The sequence below is a fragment of the Heteronotia binoei genome, chromosome 14, assembly GCF_032191835.1.
Source record: "Heteronotia binoei isolate CCM8104 ecotype False Entrance Well chromosome 14, APGP_CSIRO_Hbin_v1, whole genome shotgun sequence".
In the NCBI taxonomy this organism is placed as follows: Eukaryota; Metazoa; Chordata; class Lepidosauria; order Squamata; family Gekkonidae; genus Heteronotia; species Heteronotia binoei.
This window is the reverse complement of record NC_083236.1, coordinates 15,355,643-15,373,608: the sequence shown is the minus strand read 5'-3', so window position 1 is coordinate 15,373,608 and position 17,966 is coordinate 15,355,643. Positions and strand designations below refer to the sequence as shown.

General features: G+C 40.8%; 1 protein-coding gene across 3 annotated transcripts in view; it reads right to left on the bottom strand.

Annotated features, from left to right (window-relative positions):
• Positions 1-17,966, bottom strand: part of LOC132582139 (protocadherin alpha-C2-like) — a 341,397-nt gene that overhangs the window by 261,480 nt on the left and 61,951 nt on the right. The gene's annotated exons all lie outside the window — the stretch shown is intronic.

The following is a 17,966-nucleotide window of genomic DNA, read 5'->3' as shown; positions in this document are numbered from 1 at the left end:
AACCGAGTGTAAAGTTTGAGAGTTTGTGTTCATGTAATGCTTTAAACTTTCATTGTTCCACTTTCTTTATGATAATGATGATTAAGCACTACACTGCTGTTGTACCCATTCTGACATTCTGAGTTACCAAATAGAGTTTCAGAAAATATAATCTGCATGGCTGGCTCCGGGTTTGAGAGAAGGGCAAGCAACCTGCAATGCTCCCCTTCATCTCCACCGCTGATACTGCTCCTGCACTAACATTCATTCCACCTCCATTCCCCAGCTAGAAAGCTGGTTTCCACTCAAAGTTTGCAGATATCAGGTGGGAACATGGAGATGGGAGATCATCCCAGCATCCCCAGGAACTGCTTCAATCGCCAGAAGGGGAGGCATCCACTGGCAGCAGAAGGCAACTTCCTTATGTTCTTTTTGCTCTTGTTAGCAACAGTCATCTTGAGTTGTGTTCTGCCCTCCCTGAGTTCCACTCTGCTCTGTCTGAGTACCTGTCCCTCTGAGAAATAGATCACACAAGTAGTACCCATGTCTATGGAAAATTTTCAAACAGGAAGCATGCTTTGCTCATCTGCTGTTGCCAGGTACTCTTGCCTCTGGGAATGGGAAGATCCAACTGCTGCCTCTATGCCATGGTACGTGCATCCATTTCCTGATGAAAGGGGCACCCATCAGCCAAGTTTGTTCCTGGAAGAAAGCCTGGCCACAACCACAGGTTTCTCAGGGAGCAGGGGAAGGTTTGGAATCAGGCTCTCCCCAGCATATCTGGACAGCGACAGACCCTCTGACAATCTGTGGGCCAATCTGTGGTGTCTCACAATGCAGAGTGATGATACTGGACTTTTTCATATGACATTTCCCTTTGCATTTCTTCTGGAGGAACACATGGCATTGCTTGCATAACACTGCCATCAATTGTCTTGCTTGTTTTTCCCTCATTTTCACATTTATTTATTTATTTAAAATATCTCCTCCCACTTCAGGGTCCCCAAGTCAGCAAACATTAAAACAAAACATTAAAACATTTCTGTCATTACAAGCATTTAAAATACAAAGATCTATAAAATGCTTCAAAGAATTAAAAAGATAATGCAAATATAAATGCATAAAAACACAGAGACAGGGAGGATGGCCAATAGTAGTTATTGGGGGTACCCCAAACAAAAGAAAAAAGTCCATCTGCAAACAGAAGACAAGAACAGAAGGAGACAGATGACTGTCCCAGGGGAGGGAGTTCCAAAGTTTTGGCAACATGACCACTTAGCAGGGTCAATAACTGGATGGAAGACCACCAAGGAGGACTCTACAGAGGAAGGCAATGGCAAATCACCTCTGCTTCTCACTTGCCTGAAAGCCCTTTGCTGGGGTCACCATGAGTCAGTTGCAACTTGACAGCTTGTGTGTGTGTGTGTGTTGTGCCATCAAGTTGCTTCTGACTTATGATGCCCCTATGAATCAGCGTTCTCCAAAATGTCCTATGGTTAACAGCCATTCTCAGGTCTTGCATACTGAGGGCTGTGGATTCTTTTATTGAAATCCATCTCATCTTGTGTCTTCCTCTTTTCCTGTTGCCTTTGATTTTCCCTAGCATTATTGTCTTTCCCAGGGACTCTTGTGACCTAAATATGATAACCTCAGTTTAGTCATTTTAGCTTCCAGAGAGAATTCAGGCTTGATTTGGTCTAGAACCCACTTATTGTCATTTTGGTGGTCCATGGCATCTATTAAACTCTCCTCCAACACCACATTTCAGATTAATCTACTTTCTTCTTTTCACATCCATAAAAAGTAATGGAGAATACTATGATATGAATCATCTTTATCTTGGTCACCAATGACATATTCTTACATTTAAGAGTCTTTTCTAGCTCTTTCATGGCTGCCCTTTGCAGTCTCAATCTACTTCTGATTTCTGGGGTGCAGTCGCCCTTTGAATTGATGATGGAACCAAGGAATAGAAAATCTTGAACAATTTTAATTTCTTCATTATCAACCTTAAATTTGTGTAATTTACCAGCAGAAATTACTTTTGTCTTCTCGATGTTTAGCTGCAATCCCGCTTTGGCACTTTCTACTTTAACCTTCGGCAGCACAAATTCAAGTCTTTACTATTTTCTGCCATTAATGTGATGTCATCTGCATATCTCAAATTCTTGATTCCTTCACCAATTGTCACTCCACCTCCATCTAAAGCTAATCCATTTTATAATATGTTCTGCACACAGATTGAAGAGATAGAAAGATAAAATGCACCCTTGTCTGACACCTTTGCCAAGTGTAAACTATTCTGTTTCTCCATATTCTGTCCTGACTATAGTCTCTTCTCCAGAATACAAGTTGTGTATCAAAACAATCAGATGTTATGGCACACCCATCTCTTTTAAAACCAACTATAGCTTTTAATGATCTACACCAGGAGTGTCAAACATGTGGCCGGGGGGCTGAATCAGGCCCCCAGAGGGCTCCGATCAGGCCCCTGAGCAACTGACTCTCATCTGCTTCCTTCTCCGTCTCTCTTGCTACCTTCTGCATCACAGCTTGCTTTACCAGGCTTACTCAATCACACAGGAGCTACAGAGCAAAGCCTCTATTTTCTCCATTGGCTGAGGCTTTTCCCTTGGGGAGGAGGGATAGCTTGCTTTGCCAGGCTTTTTCAATCATACAGCAGAACTACTGAGCCAAGCCTCTCTCCCATCTACTGGCTGAGGCTCCTCCTCCTGGCCCCATGGGGAAGGAAGGAAGGAAAGAGTCAGAACTTCTTTTGCCCAGTTCCATCGATAGCACAGGAGAGATACGAAGAAAACACCTTTAAGACCAATGAGAGCTAATGTTTTAAGTTTTGAATAATCTTTGCGTTTTCTGTGTCCTTTATAAAGTTTACATCTCTGCCACCTGGCATTACATTTTATGACACACATGACCCGGCCCGACAAGGTCTCATTTATGTCAGATCCGGCCATCATAACAAATGAGTTCAACACCCCTGATCTACACAGACAAAAGCTTTGCTGTAATCTATAAAACACAAACAGATTTTCTTCTGAAAATCTCTCATATACTCCAGTAATCAACATAAATGTGTAATATGATCTCTATTGCCTCTTTATTTTCTGAATTCAGCTTGAACATCTGTCATTTTTCATTCCATATGGTAACAGTAGGATTTTATTTGCATGAGAGATTAATACAATGATTCAATAGTTGCTGCCATCTTTGATGTCTCTTTTTTTGGGGAACTGGAATGTAGGTTGATCATTTCTAGTCTGTGAACCATTGTTCTGTTTTCTATATTTGTTGTTTATTTACATTTTAACATTGCAGTATTATATGGACATGTATTTTAGCAGTATACCTTTGACAGATTTGTACTTTTTATTTCTGATAGATTTGTGCTTTTTATCTGGTCTATGGCTGTTATAATAAAACTCAACTCATATTTGTTAGCATATTCTCATTAAGATTTTGATAGACTCCATTTCTGTGGCTTTAAATAACTCTTTTGATATTACATATACTCATGATGATTTTTTTCCTTGCAATTGCTTGAGTGCAGCTTTCACTTCACTTTCTGAAACTGTAGGTTTTTCTTCCAAAGAGTCTTCTTTAAAGGCATCTGTCATCCTTTCATCTCTTCTGTATGGTTTTTCAGTGTATTCTTCCCATCTTTTCTTAATTTTGTCCTTTTCAGTTAATGTATTTCTGTGTCGATCTTTCAGTGTGCTTAACTAAGATTTAAATGTCCCTTTGATTTCTTGGATCTTGTGGAACAGACTCTTGTTCTTCCCTTTTGTCATTCTATTTCATTACACTGGCTATTATAATAGTTCTTTTTGGCACTATGTGCAAGTTGTTGTAATGCTGCATTTAAACTTTTCATTCTATTTGTCACTTTTTAACTTTTTTCTCCAGTATTTTACCAACACAAGGGTTTCAACGTACTTGAGAGATGTTCCAGCTACGCAGAAAAATATGGTGTCAGAAATTAACCAAAAGAAAAATTGCATCACACAGAAATAACATTGTGAAGACTGAAAATGCTTCGGGAACGTGGAATGTTGAGAGGAGCTAAATATCATTTTAATGGAGGTGGGGTAGGGAAAGTCAATCTGCTCAAGACTCTGAAAACTTAAAGAATTCTGCAGGAAGAGATTGTGAGGGGCAAGAGCAGGCTTTCCACACTGTTTCCCTCCTATGATTCCCTGCAAATTCCCAGATAGTAAAGTCCAAAAAATTGATTTTGTCTTCTGCCATTTAAGTTATTAAGATTTTATGGCCAGTAATTAAAGTTGTAATTATCTAACAAATCTTTCACTGGTTTGGGGGTTAATGCACTTTTTTATTATACTGCTTTTATGTGATATGCAGGGCTTTTTTTCTGGAGGAATGCGGTGGAATGGAGTTCTGGAACCTCTTTGTGGAAACAAAATTCTCCACAAAAACGTTTAAAAGTTCGTGAGGGCATCTTTGTGTTTCTCCTTCATTTCCCTCTTGAGAATTCTCGCACTTTTTTGTCCAGAAAAAGAAAGCCCTGAAGATATGCATATAAATTCACTGGCCTTTAATTAATTGATCCTTTAAATTTATTCTGGCCATCTGGTCCCAAAACTCTGTATGACTTCAATATTTTTTTTTTGTCTTCTCATTTCCTAGTAATAGCTATCTCTAGCCTATTTTGTTTTGGCACATAAAGTTGCTTTATACTGAATTAGATCATTGGTTTATCAGTCTGAGTACTATCAACTCTGGGTGGTAACAGCTTGCTAAGATTTCAGATAGAAGTTTTTCACATCTTCTGCTTTCACATCCATCCTTATACTAGAGATACTGAACGCAGAGCCTGGGACTTCCTGCATGCAAAGCAAATTCTCTACCACTGACCTTCTTGTGCTCTCATGATAGAGCAGGAATTTGTTGTATTTATAATTCCATTTATTAATGTTGCATAATAGGTCTTCTGCTTTCTCTTCCCTTGTGGTTGCATATTTATCTCCATATTAATGAGAACATATGTTTGTATTTTGGTTCTACAGCCAGTAATCTAGCAAGAGATCTTCTTGGCTCATCTCTATATATAAATAGGTGTTGCTGAAATTATTTATGATTTTACAAATTCTGTCTTTAACTTATTCATTGCATTGTCTAATTGCCTCTTAATTTACACATTCATATTTCATTGTATACCCTAAAGTAAGTAGTAATCTTACCTTACCTATGGGTTGCCTGATTTTGTTGCTTTCATTGTCCAATCAGGGGCCAGCCAGTTTACTATTAGAAATAGGCATATATACGCATATTTACTATCACAAATGCACATACTAGGCAATGTAAGAAAAATATTAGAGGGTAAAAAATGATTGATTTCAGATATTTACCATGTCTTCTTTTTTATATCTACTATTTTATCAATGGCAAGAAGGCATTTGACCAAATAGAATATCCTTTCATGAAAGAAGCAGTGAAAGCATGAGACTCCTGTCAAAGGGCTTAGACTTGAGTAACTCTGCATACATTACACACAAGATTCCTTTCTTAGTAAACAGCTGCCATGCTGTACCCTAGCTCAGAGTGAGACTACAGGATGGGGAGAGTACTTTTCCTCCTGCACCATTTTTCTGACCTGCAATGATCCTGTAGAATGGTTGTGAGGTAGAAGATAATAGCTCGCCTTTCTCTATATCCCAAATGTTCTTTCACATCATGCATCACAAAAACACTTTTACCACATAAATCCATATCTTGTGATTTCAGTATCCACAGTGACAGTCTAGCAAGGCTGTCTGAATTAAGATGAACCCCAAAAAGACTTTTGCCAGCCAATCAACAAATTCAATCAGCAATCGACAGGCCATTGCACAATTTTCATGCAATTGGAGGAAAGTGGTCCCTACATGACAAAGACAAACCACAACATTTTGAGGCCTACGGCCAAAAAAATCTGAATGGTATCTCCTACAGCCTAATAAATGAAATAAACAAATGGCTGTCCATTCATGGTACCCCAGAAGAGAAAGGGGATACTGTTGATAAATAGGGTTGCCAACTAAAGGGCAGCAGAAAATCAGCTCTCTTCTGACTTTAACAGCAACTTTAGTGGAAGGAGTTTTCCACAACATAAAATGAACATTAAATCTCTGCAGATCAAAACACTGTTCAAGGCACAATTACATGCCAGTTTTGAAAGTAGTACAAACTGCTATACAAAGATCCTAAGGAAAGTTATAAATTTAATAAGCAGCGTATTTTTTCCAAATTGATTTTAAAGAGTATTTAAATAAAGACACTATATCCTCCTTCACAGTGACAATGTTCTAATCAAGTGGACATTAATATGTCCCCATTTTCATTATTTTTAGAAGATATAAAGAACTATCAGTGGGGAAAATATATTAAATCAGTTATTTGTTGTCTTTTTCCTTAATTATTGAAACTTCTCATTTAAAGTACCCTAATTTAAAGCATTCCCTAAAGATAAATCTCATTGGGACTGAAGGGAGAATTATTAGATGATGGGTTTAGATGGTAACATGAGTTACAGGTTCAGTTTAAGTAGTGGAACCACCTCTTCTACCCCCTGTTATTAGGCTTCTCCACTGATATCTTCGATCACCTCAGGAAATACAGGGCAGATACATGTTGAAAACACTTCATCTCCTCAGTCACATGTAGTACCCAAAGTTCTCCCTAAAAAGAGACAGGAAACATTAAACTGCCTTTATAGCTAAAATCCCTGAAGACTGCAGTTCTTGTGAGAAGAATAATCCACTTTTGTTTTATTTAAGCTATAGACAAGCAGTTATCAATGAAGAAGTCAGAGTGCCTTCAGATCCGCTGTCCACACCAAGGCAGTTAATTCATTATAATACATTCTGCAACAGATTCTAGGGTTGGCATGGAATCAGTCTGACTTCTGCATTGTTGTTAAGTGGGCAAAGCATTTATTACAGATCAGTTCACAAATATATAATGCCATACTCACTAATGCAAGTTCCTATGCATTAGTAGAGAGGATCAACATCAGTGGTTTAAAGACTGCAGAGAGACAAGCCAAAGATCTGTGTTTACAATTAGTAGACCTCATTCAACCCCTTAAAAAGCATCTTTTCCTGACACCAGAGATGAAAAAGCAAGATGGTAACAAGATGTCCCTGATAGTTCATCCAAATGGAAACAACACTATGGTGGTGCGCATCTACAATACCGCAGCACACTTTGTAACTCACCATGTATTTGGGCTTGCCATGTCCATGCTTAATGCCTTAATGTTCTTGAATGCCTTAATGTCCCTGATCTCAGGGATATGGCAAAAACAGTTAGTGAAGCTCCTGACCACAGATGACTAGCGGGTTACAATGAGCCATGACGTCCCTTGCATATGTGTCTCATCTCTTTCTGATTAGTTCCTTTGCCCTGAACATGAACTATTAACATAAGCCTATAGAGTACTTCACTTAAGGAGTATGGAATGTAGTGATGTGCGAGATATTCTAGGACATACATTACATGTAGCTTACAAAGTGTGAGCAAGGTAAACTGGTTGGTTAACAGACTGGTTTTCCATTGGGCAAGACTCTTCGGGGGGGGGGGGATTTCCTGTTGGTTGCACAATGTTCTCTTATTTTTTAATGGGAAGTAAGAAGACAGTCACTTTTAGGGAAAAATATTTATCAACTTGTTTTTGTTTTGCAGTAGCAAATTCGTTAGAGTGGAGGATGTGAGAGATGCTTAGCAAAGAGAATGAAAAAGAAGTAGGAAAAGAGATAATAGAATGTCTGTACTTCTATGCAGGTTAATGTAATGGAATAAATGGATTCTAGATGTTTAATATTATGACTACATGCATATTTCAATATGAAGTCTTTAGATGTATAGGCACACTGTTTCCAACTGAGAGTGAGAGAGAGACAGACAGACAGACAGATAGATAGATGAGAGAGAGAGAGAGTTAGTTCTGTATCCTCAGACACGAGACCCCACTTGGTTATTCTTTCACAAGATAATTTCCCAGAATGGTGATCTTATCTGCGAATTGTTCAATGGGCTGATGGGCTGGAATCATGGTTGGACAAAGATTCTCCCCATGAACACACATCACAAAAGGAAAAAGATAAGTGAAAAATGTGAGATAGATGAGCTCAAGGGATTCTCATGATTTCTTTAAATGCAAGTTATCCTTCTAAGATCCAGGACTTAACAAGTGCTAAAGATAGGCACAATGTCTCAATATCAGCAAATAAGAGTGTTGGCTGAACCTCCAGATACATGAAGAAATCAGACAAATTAAAATATGTTGAAGGAGAGTGTCTTCAAACGCATGCAAATAAATTACAGGCTTTGTTTTCTGAATTAAGTTACTTGTGTGAACCACTGGATAAGAATGCAAAGGTGGCTGCGCTATTTATGCCTCTTGTTGAATCATATATTTGCATTGTAAACTATTTGGAAATAAAAGGAAATATGACTTTTGATCAGTCAGTGGCTGAACTAGGCCAGGAAGTTTCTGGTAGGCAGATGCTTTACAAAAATGTTAAAATGTTGCTGGATCAGTTCATTCATAAAGTTGCCTTGAAACTGTGTGCTTATCAAGTCTCTAGGCAGGGGACTCATTCAATGCATGGCAGAGTTGGCAACCAAAGAGATCAAGAGCCATTAAGAATGGAATGTGCTGCAATAGAAGCACAGCAGGGGAGACAGCCAGTTTCCTCAGCTTCAAACAGAAAGGCACAGATCAGATGTTTCAACTGTGGGGGAGAGGGACATATCTCTTCCAATTGCCAATTGTCCCGAAAAAGAACAAAGATTTTAAAGAATTCCAAAAGCTATGCTGCAAACCATTTTAAGCATTAAAATTTTTGTTTCTTTTGATAAACAAATTGACTGACTTTTAATAGATTTTGAAACCACACAGCATGTTTGTTGCTCAAAGAACTATTTATTGGTATGCAAAAGACCCCAAGACCTCTATAGGTGTATCTAGCAAAAGGAAGTTTCCTTTTAGCCACAGAGATTGGGACAGTCTTCATCCCATCAGCAGATGACGCAAAATGACTTCTTTGGAAAATGTGCTTTTTTATCAAAGAATTTGAAAGAAACTTGTTATCTGTGTCACAATTAACCAGTGAAGGTTATCATGTTGAATTTGATGATAAAGCCTACATCATTACAAAAGATGAAGAATGTACATGTTTTAGAATGATGGACAATGGACTCTACAAAATACAAAAATATGATGCTTCAGCATAAACTGATTTCTATATAAATACTAATTCTTCTAATTTTATCATGTTGATTCTAGACACAATTCTGACAAGAATGAGATGAAAGAAGTTTGATGAGGAAGAAATGCCTAAACTTGAATCCGATAGCAATTATGAGTTTCCTGAACAAGAAGTAAATGTTGCAAAGACATGCAACCATTATGCATATGTTCTTTTGTGGCATCACATGACATGTTACAAGAGCATTCAGACAATTAAGGACATGCAGAAAAAGGATTTGGTCAAGGGCATACATTTTACTAAATGTGATTCTAACCCAACTTATGTTTCTTGCGTGCAATCAAAAGTTACTAAGAACCATTCCCTCAACAAAGCATGAGAAAGACCACAGAACTAATACAGCTGGTCTGCAAGCCGCTATAGGTGGATTCAAGTATTTCTTGATGCTAACTGATGTCTTCTCAAGATACACAGTAATTTACCTAATCAATGAAAAATGTCAAGTTTTTGACAGGATAAAAGAATATACAGTCATGCTTTCCAACAAGTTTGGGAGAAAACCCGCAAATGCTATACTCTGATAATGGAGGAGAATATCTTTCTAATGCAGTGCAGCAGTTGTTATTTATTTATTTAATTAATTTAATTTAATTTACCGTATATCCTGCCCTCCCTGCCAAAGGCAGACTCAGGGCGGCTCACAGATTAAGGGTCACACAATCAGATTAGCATGACCAAACAAGATAAAACAACAGTAAGAACATAAAAACATAAGAACAATTATTAAAACATCAACAGGTGCTAGTACAATAGTTTCAGACAACAATTAAAATTCTAATGGTGGTAAATAACTAGATGGTTGATATTAGATGTTCTAAGAGGTCTCTGGATCGCCATAGCGTGATGAGATAAATCCTTTGGTAGTATTTATGGGCCTGTCCCGTTGCTGCAGGTGTTAACATTATGAAAATGCATGGCGGAAGAGTGCCATTTTGCAGGCCCTTCAGAACTGTGAAAGCTCTTACAGGACCCTGACCTCCTCCAGCAATTCATTCCACCAGCTAGGGGCAGCAACAGAAAAGACCCTAGTTCTAGTTGATTTAAGCCTAACTTCTCTGATGCTGGGAACTGTCAGCAGGTTTTGAGACCCGGACCGAAGTGCTCGCTGCGGCATATGCAGGGAAAGGCGGTCTCTAAGGTATGCAGGTATGCAGTTCCTCAGAGAAGAAGGAATACAGCACCAGACAAGGTACCCCACAATCCAGAGCAAAATGAAGTGGTTGAATGCAAAATCACACTTTCCTGGATGTGGTATGTTGCATACTTAAGGATTCTCATCTTCCAGAGAAATTCTGGGATGAAGTTATTCTCACACACAGAATAGGCTTATCACAAACTGGTGGAAGATAATGACAGAGTGACCCAGGCATATCTTTCTGGTGAAGGAATTCCACATTTTTGGTGACATGACCAAGAAGGTCTTGAATTGCAGCTCATCTAGCATCACATGACGGGGGCATCTGAAGTAGGGGTCTGCCCGGGTCTCCTGTACACATTCAACAAAATCTAAACTCAGGTGCATGCTAAACTTTTGATTACTTTCATTCTGGAAATGTAATAATTATGGAATATGCCTGGTTCTTGGGGATATTCAACGTTTCTATGCTTTTTTTCTGTTTCAGCATCACTCGGTTTTGAGAAAATGCTGGGACAACTACATAATGAGCACAATGTTAGGATATTTAGTTAATATAGTGGCGTTTCCTCCAGTCATAGAAGCATGATACTAAGTGCGGTAAATAAATCTCCCAAGGAGTATACTGCAAAAAAAAAAAAAGTAAGCTTACATTTATTCAAGTAGATCCACATTCAGGTTGCAGTCAAAAGAAGAGAAAGAAGCCTAATCTAAAGAGTATTTGTCCAGCATCACGTGTGTAGCAGTATGAGGGCAATGAATCTACAGGAGAGATCTGCAGAGGCATGTGTTTCCATGGAAGGTCATGTGAAGAGTGCGCAAGGACAAAGTGAAGAAGAGAGGAGGGGTCAGAGGGCAGCTCTCAGATTAAGACAAAGAGGTATCCCATTCAAGTAGGGAATACACACAAATATATATACACTTAGACTGACATAACACCCACAACGTCCAGGCATACTGAGTTGCTCACTCCGACACACATGATTTATATTGAGCCAGACCACTGGCCTATCAAGGTCTGTACAGTCTACTCTGAGTGGCAGTAGGTCTCATTACTGGCTCTCTGAAACTTTTTAACTGGAGATGTGCTATCAGAGCCACAGCCCTTCTGTTGTGTGGTTTTCATTCTTCTCAATTGTTTTACTCAGCACATGTTTAGAAGATCCACTGCCAAAGCAACCATTTTGACACACAGTTTATAGTATGTGGGGAAAATCTTTTGAATTAATAAATATATTGGTTTCAAGATTTATTAATTTTTTTTGTTTTCATACATCTTTACCGCATATGGTAAAATGTCTCTTCATGTTGTTCATATTTCCAACATAGACTCAAAGTACCTTTATACATTTTGGCTAATTTCTTTGGAGACATATGCCAGTGAAACATCATCTTACAAATATTATTCAAAAGAAGCTCTTAAAACAAACATAAACGCTTCTGGGTATCCAGCATTCTAATCTGTAATTATTTCTTTGATAACAGTCTATTTTAGACAGTTAAAATATATAAACACTAAGATTCCCTTTTTAACATATTACATAGCATTTTCTTAATGCAATGAGTCCAGGTAATACAGATATCTCAAATTTGTAAAACATATAGTTTAAAATGGCCTCCCCACAAGAAAGGATGTTCTTTGCAGTGTGCTGATAACCAGAGAACCTGGAACATTTGATATCCTCATCAGCAGAAGTATGTTTTGGGTAACAGACTATGAAGACCTCCTTTCTTTTCTCCTGATACGTGGAATTACAGAACTACTAAATAACATCTCAGAGGGCGTTTTCGCACTCACCTTCAGCCGGCGCGACCCCCCTCTTCACCGCGCAGGATCTGCGTGGATTTCGCACTAAATGCCGCGGAGCAGCCGGAAGAGCCGGAAGCTCCCGGCGCAAAAGCCGCTCAAACGTAAACCGCCAAAAAGCAGTTTCTGTTTGCGCGGCTTTTGCGACGGGAGTTTCCAGCTCTTCTGGCTGCTCCGCGGCATTTAGTGCGAAATCCGCACAGATCCTGCGCGGTGAAGAGGGGGGTCGCGCCGGCTGAAGGTGAGTGCGAAAACGCCCCCTGTGTTTTGCTATCTGCTACTCCAAAACCAAACTCATATACTTGGATGTAACTTCCCCTGATGTTAGAAGGACATTCAAATAAATGTGTTGAGACTCAGCGGTAGTTCACTTAAGTACTACAAAAATGACAAAAAGGTCCTAATCCTAGACAAATTCTCATATCAGAGCAGAACCTATTAATTCAGAAGGGCCTACAGTATACAAGTACCACTACCATAAATAAGCACAATATTATTTCAGAAATTGCCGATAGTTTTACAAAACATGCAGGCTACACATAGTTTACACTATGGCAAGTTTCTTGAGTTTAGTGAGAAGTTCTAAGAAAATCCCTTCTCTCTGTATCACAAGAACAGTGTGTTATTTTTGTAAAGGGGTGTTTGTGCGTCTGTGTGACATTGCAACTTTTCTAGAGCAGAGCTTCTGCTCTCACCTTGTTACGTTATTTGACATCCTTCAAACCATTAAGCATAAGGCCTTCTGAAGAAGAGACTGTAAATTCGTGTGTGTGTGTGTGTGTTATGAAAAGAAGCTGTGGATATGAATCACTCCAGAAGGGGAAAGCAATACAAATTACCTGAGATTCCTGTTCCTTCCCCTGGCTTCCTCTGTAATAGCAGCATGCAGTCCAGGAGTTATCTGTTGACATTGCCTTACTTACCACTTACAACACACACAAAAATCAAAAACTATTTGGTCACTTGTCTAGGAAGGTGAGATATGTGTGAACTGAGGAAAGTGTCACAGTTTTGTTGAATCTGCACCTGCATATTTCTATGGTGTAAAGACCCTTCCACAGAAAAGAAGACTGCTCTATTTATCCCTCCTTCTGCCAAAGTGGGGAAGAAGGAGCTGGGTTTGGCCACTGGCTGGTGGGAAGGGACAGCAAGCAAGGAAGGGACATATATGGACCTTCATCAGGCAGACCCTTCCTCTTCGACCACAGCAAATGGAAAAGGCACCTCGCCAAGTGGAGGAGATCATCAGCAGAATTTCATGCAACTACCAGAAGTCTAAGGTCTGAGGTGATGTTTAACTCAGCAGAAGGGGTCTTACAACAGAGGAATGCGTGGGCATCGATTAAGTTCCATCCCATTACGTTTCCAAAAGGAGGATTACTTGCTAATCTAAGTACTCAAAATGGATAATTACTGAAACTAAGACTTTCAACATTTAAAATACTTTCAAATTCCATACCTAATAACTAAAACAAGTTCTTGTTCAGAGTCACAGACATTGCCTAATGCCTGACAGGAAGAACTCATAATCAATTACTAACCGTGGTGCAGAGCAAGTCCTGCTGTTTCCCATTCTCAGCAGAAGCAGGGATGTTGGGGCTGAAAACCATGAGGTCACTTTTGCCACCAGCATCCCCACTCACTCCCGCCAGGATGTGGCTGTGGCGATTGGAATAGGACCAGCTGCCCACTTCACTGGCACACACCAGCGTGGCAGTGCCAGGGCCATACATCATTGCTTCCTTGTCCTGGCTCTGGCATCGCAGTGCCACGTACACAAGGATCACCAGCAGGAACAAGCTGGACACTGAGCAGATGGCGATGATCAGGTAGAGATTGGCGGTGTCTGCCAGGGGCTTTGCATTTCCTCCTGTCCTGGGAAGCCAGACATCCGTTTTGATGGCTTGGGTATTTGCCACCAAAGACAAACTCAGAGTGGCTGTGGCTGAGAGTGGGGGCTTGCCATGGTCCTTCACCACAACCAGCAAATTCTGGCTGCTTCCGCCTTCTACTTCATCCAGGATGCGTGTGGTGCTGATTTCTCCACTGTACAGTCCCACTCGCCAAGGGCCGCTGTTTGCTTCATGCAGCTCATAGCGAAGCCAGGCATTATACCCTGAGTCAGCATCCAGGGCACGGACCTTGCCCACAACGTGTCCAGAAGCTGCAGGGACAACTAGCAAAGCAGGAGGCTCCTCCACCACCTGTGATACTACAGGTGCGTTATCATTTTCATCCAACACAAACACCTGCACAGTCACGTTGCCACACAAGGAGGGCAGCCCAGCATCCTTGGCCCTCACCTGGAACTCCAGCAGCTTCACCTCCTCATAGTCCAAGGGCTGCAGTGCATACAGCTTCCCACTCTCTGAATGCACTGAGATGTAGCTCGACAGAGGCCACTGCTTCTCATCCAGCCAGTAGCTGACCAAGGCGTTCTCAGCCACATCTGGGTCTGAAGCAGACACTGTGAAGATGTGAGCACCAGGAGGGTTGTTCTCCTTCACAAAAACAGTGTAGGAGGGCTGTGCAAAAGTGGGTGCGTTGTCATTCACGTCACTGATCGGCACCACCAGGCTGCTGCTGGCTGACAGTGGGGGGTCGCCTTGGTCTTGGACCTTCACTATCAACCCATACTCAGCCAACTGTTCACGATCTAATGGCTCAGAAAGTACCAGCGAGTAATAATTCTTGAAGGTGGACGTCAGCTTGAATGGGAATTTGGGGGGCCACAAGGAACAATTTATTTTCCCATTGGCTCCAGAGTCTCTATCCGCAACACTGATCAAGGCCACCACTGTCCCCGGGGGGGAGTCCTCTGGAACTGGCACAGACAGGGATGACACTGACACCTCTGGTGCATTGTCATTCACATCCAGCACCTCAATGACCACTTGGCAATGCCCAGACAAGGGAAGGTTGCCTTTATCTTCAGCCACCATCTGCAGATCAAACACATTAATATCCTCGAAATCCACATTTCCATTTACTATTAATTCCCCTGTCTTGGAGTTTACGCTAAAAATCTTTTGGAAATTTGGTGGAACGTGGTTACTAAATGAGTAAGAGATCTCCTTATTACTTCCTTCATCTAAATCAGTAGCATTGAGCGTAATAACCAGAGTCCCAGCAGCTGCATTTTCCAGCAACCTTACCCTGTAAACTGACTGGTTAAAGACAGGGGGGTTGTCATTTGCATCCAAGACATTGATCACCAGCTGGACTGTGCCAGTGAGCTGTGGTTGGCCTCCATCAGTGGCTGTGAGTAATAATCGATACACAGAGGTCAGCTCCCTGTCCAAAGGCTTCTTTAAAACAATTGCTAAATGTTTATTGCGTTCATCAGTTTTCTGCTCTATTGTGAAATATTCATTGGAACTGAGTTTGTAGGTCAACTGAGCATTAGTACCAATGTCAGAATCAGAGGCTCCTTCCAATGGGAATTGGGTACCAGGTACAGTTATCAGTTCTGCTACGCTCAGTCTTTGCTCACTTGCAGAGAAAGTGGGAACATTGTCATTTATGTCCCTGATCTCCACCTCTACATGGAAGATCCTCAGGGGTTTATCCACAATCACCTCCAAGTGAATGGCACAAACAGAGCTCTTGGCACACAGCTCTTCCCTGTCTATCCTGGAATTAACAAACAAAATCCCATTCTGAACATTTACCTCTAAATAATCCTTGTGGTCTCTGGAAACCATCCGGAACATCCGAGGCACCAGTTCACTCACCTCCAGACCCAGATCCTGGGCAATGCGGCCCACAAAAGTGCCATGCTGGGATTCCTCCGGCACAGAATAATGGAGCTGGCCGCTCCCCATTTCCCAGGCTGTGTGGAATAAAACCAGCTGCAGCAGCCTCCTCATCACACAATCTGTCTTCCAAGGAACCATGCCAAATTCACACATCAAACCCCCTAGAGTCCTTTGAAAATAATATATATATAAATCCCTTTCTTTAAAGGAGCAAAGAATCCAGTGATCTCCTCTGAAATGGTGTTTATTAAATCCTTTGAATAGATTCCAGGAGAGTTGTATTCCGTATCTGTGATCCCTATTGAGACCGTGACAGGCAGGATTTTCAGGGAGGAGCTCTGGATTTTCAGTCTTCCTTAAATACTTTCTTAGGCTGCAGTGACCCCTTGTGTCTGAATTCTGAAACTGAAGACCAAACTGCCCACATTTTAGTAACCAGTTTCTTATAACCTTTTGCTTACCCATTTGATTTTATAAACTTTGATTTTCAAGGGAAGTTCTTAGCATCCGCTAGTCTATCTCATGGGTTGCATCACCCATGTGAAGCACTGACTATTGTTCACTTAACAACTTGAATCTGGATGTGTGAACTCCCTGGAAAAGTACTGCATGTGATGTGACATCAAGTGATGTTCTGACATCTTACCATTTAACTCAGTGGTTGTGTGCTGTAAATTGATGTCAATACACACACTGCTAAATATGCAGGATTTGGAGATGGAGCATGGTAGTTAAGGTAAGGTAAAGGTAAATTTATTTTTGTATTCCGCCCTCCCCCGCCAAAGGTCAATTTAGCCGGGTTCTATCTTGAAAGCGAGCTGAAAGAGGATGGTTTTGCAAGCCCTGCGGAACTGATTCAGGTCCCGCTGGGCTCGCACCACCTCTGTAAGTTGATTCCATCATCGGGGGGCCATTGCTGAGAAGGCTTGCTCCCTCGTTGTTTTCAATCTAGCCTCTCTTGGCCCAGGGATTTTTAAAAGGTTTTGAGAACTAGATCTCAGTGCTCTCTGGGGAACATATGGGGAGAGGCGGTCCCTAAGGTAGGCAGGTCCTCGGCCATATAACAGATAATAAGGACTGAATTTGTTAATGTTCATGTGAGCATCTGGACCCTTCCTAAATGGCACTCTTGTCATCACTGCCCCACCCCTAGATGTGGGTGGCTTTACCTCCAGGTGTCTCCTTTTTGGCTTAATGCTCCTGGGTAGCCGTAATTTGGCTGGTGCAGATCATACACATCTTGGCCTAAACTTTAGTGAGATTTCCAGGTCCTTGTCCTTCATCCAGAAACTCAACAATTTCCTCCCACTGTCACATCTCTGCCATTGCTTCAGAGACCCTGCCATCACATAGGCTGGCTTTGACTGCCTTTTTCAGGGTATACACATAGATAGCCACTCTTCGGTAAAAGGAGTTCCTTAGCAGGACAGTGGCAAAGCTTATTTGTATACCCCTAGTTTAATAATAATATTGGTTTGCAGGAATCAGCAAACTTTAACTTTTTTCCCATTATATATTAATGATAAATTGCTATATTCTAAGTGGGGACAGGGGACAGTAGGAGGTGGTGATAGCCTTGGGCAATACCCCTTATTGGTAATCACCAGTCATCAGGCACTGACAGAAGCTAGTAAGCACCTATTGTTCTCTGCAATAAAAAATGTCAGAGTTGTCAAAAACATATTTATTATAGTGTAATATTGATGAGACTCAATAGAATATAAGATTTGTAGTGCTAGCATGAAAAAAACTTCTAGCATTCTACTGTTGCCTTTTAGAATGCTACATGATTATAGCATTCCAGTTGTTCTCTTGCTTGTCTGATCTGTGCTTACCGTAAAGTCCACATTGACTGAAAAAGTGAGCAGTGACTGAGGAAAGTTCATACCCTGCCACGGATTTTGTTAGTCTTTAAGGTGCTCCTGGACTCTCACTCTATTTTACTGCTGCAGGCAGACCCCCATTGCTACTTGTCTTAATCCAGCCACATCAACTGA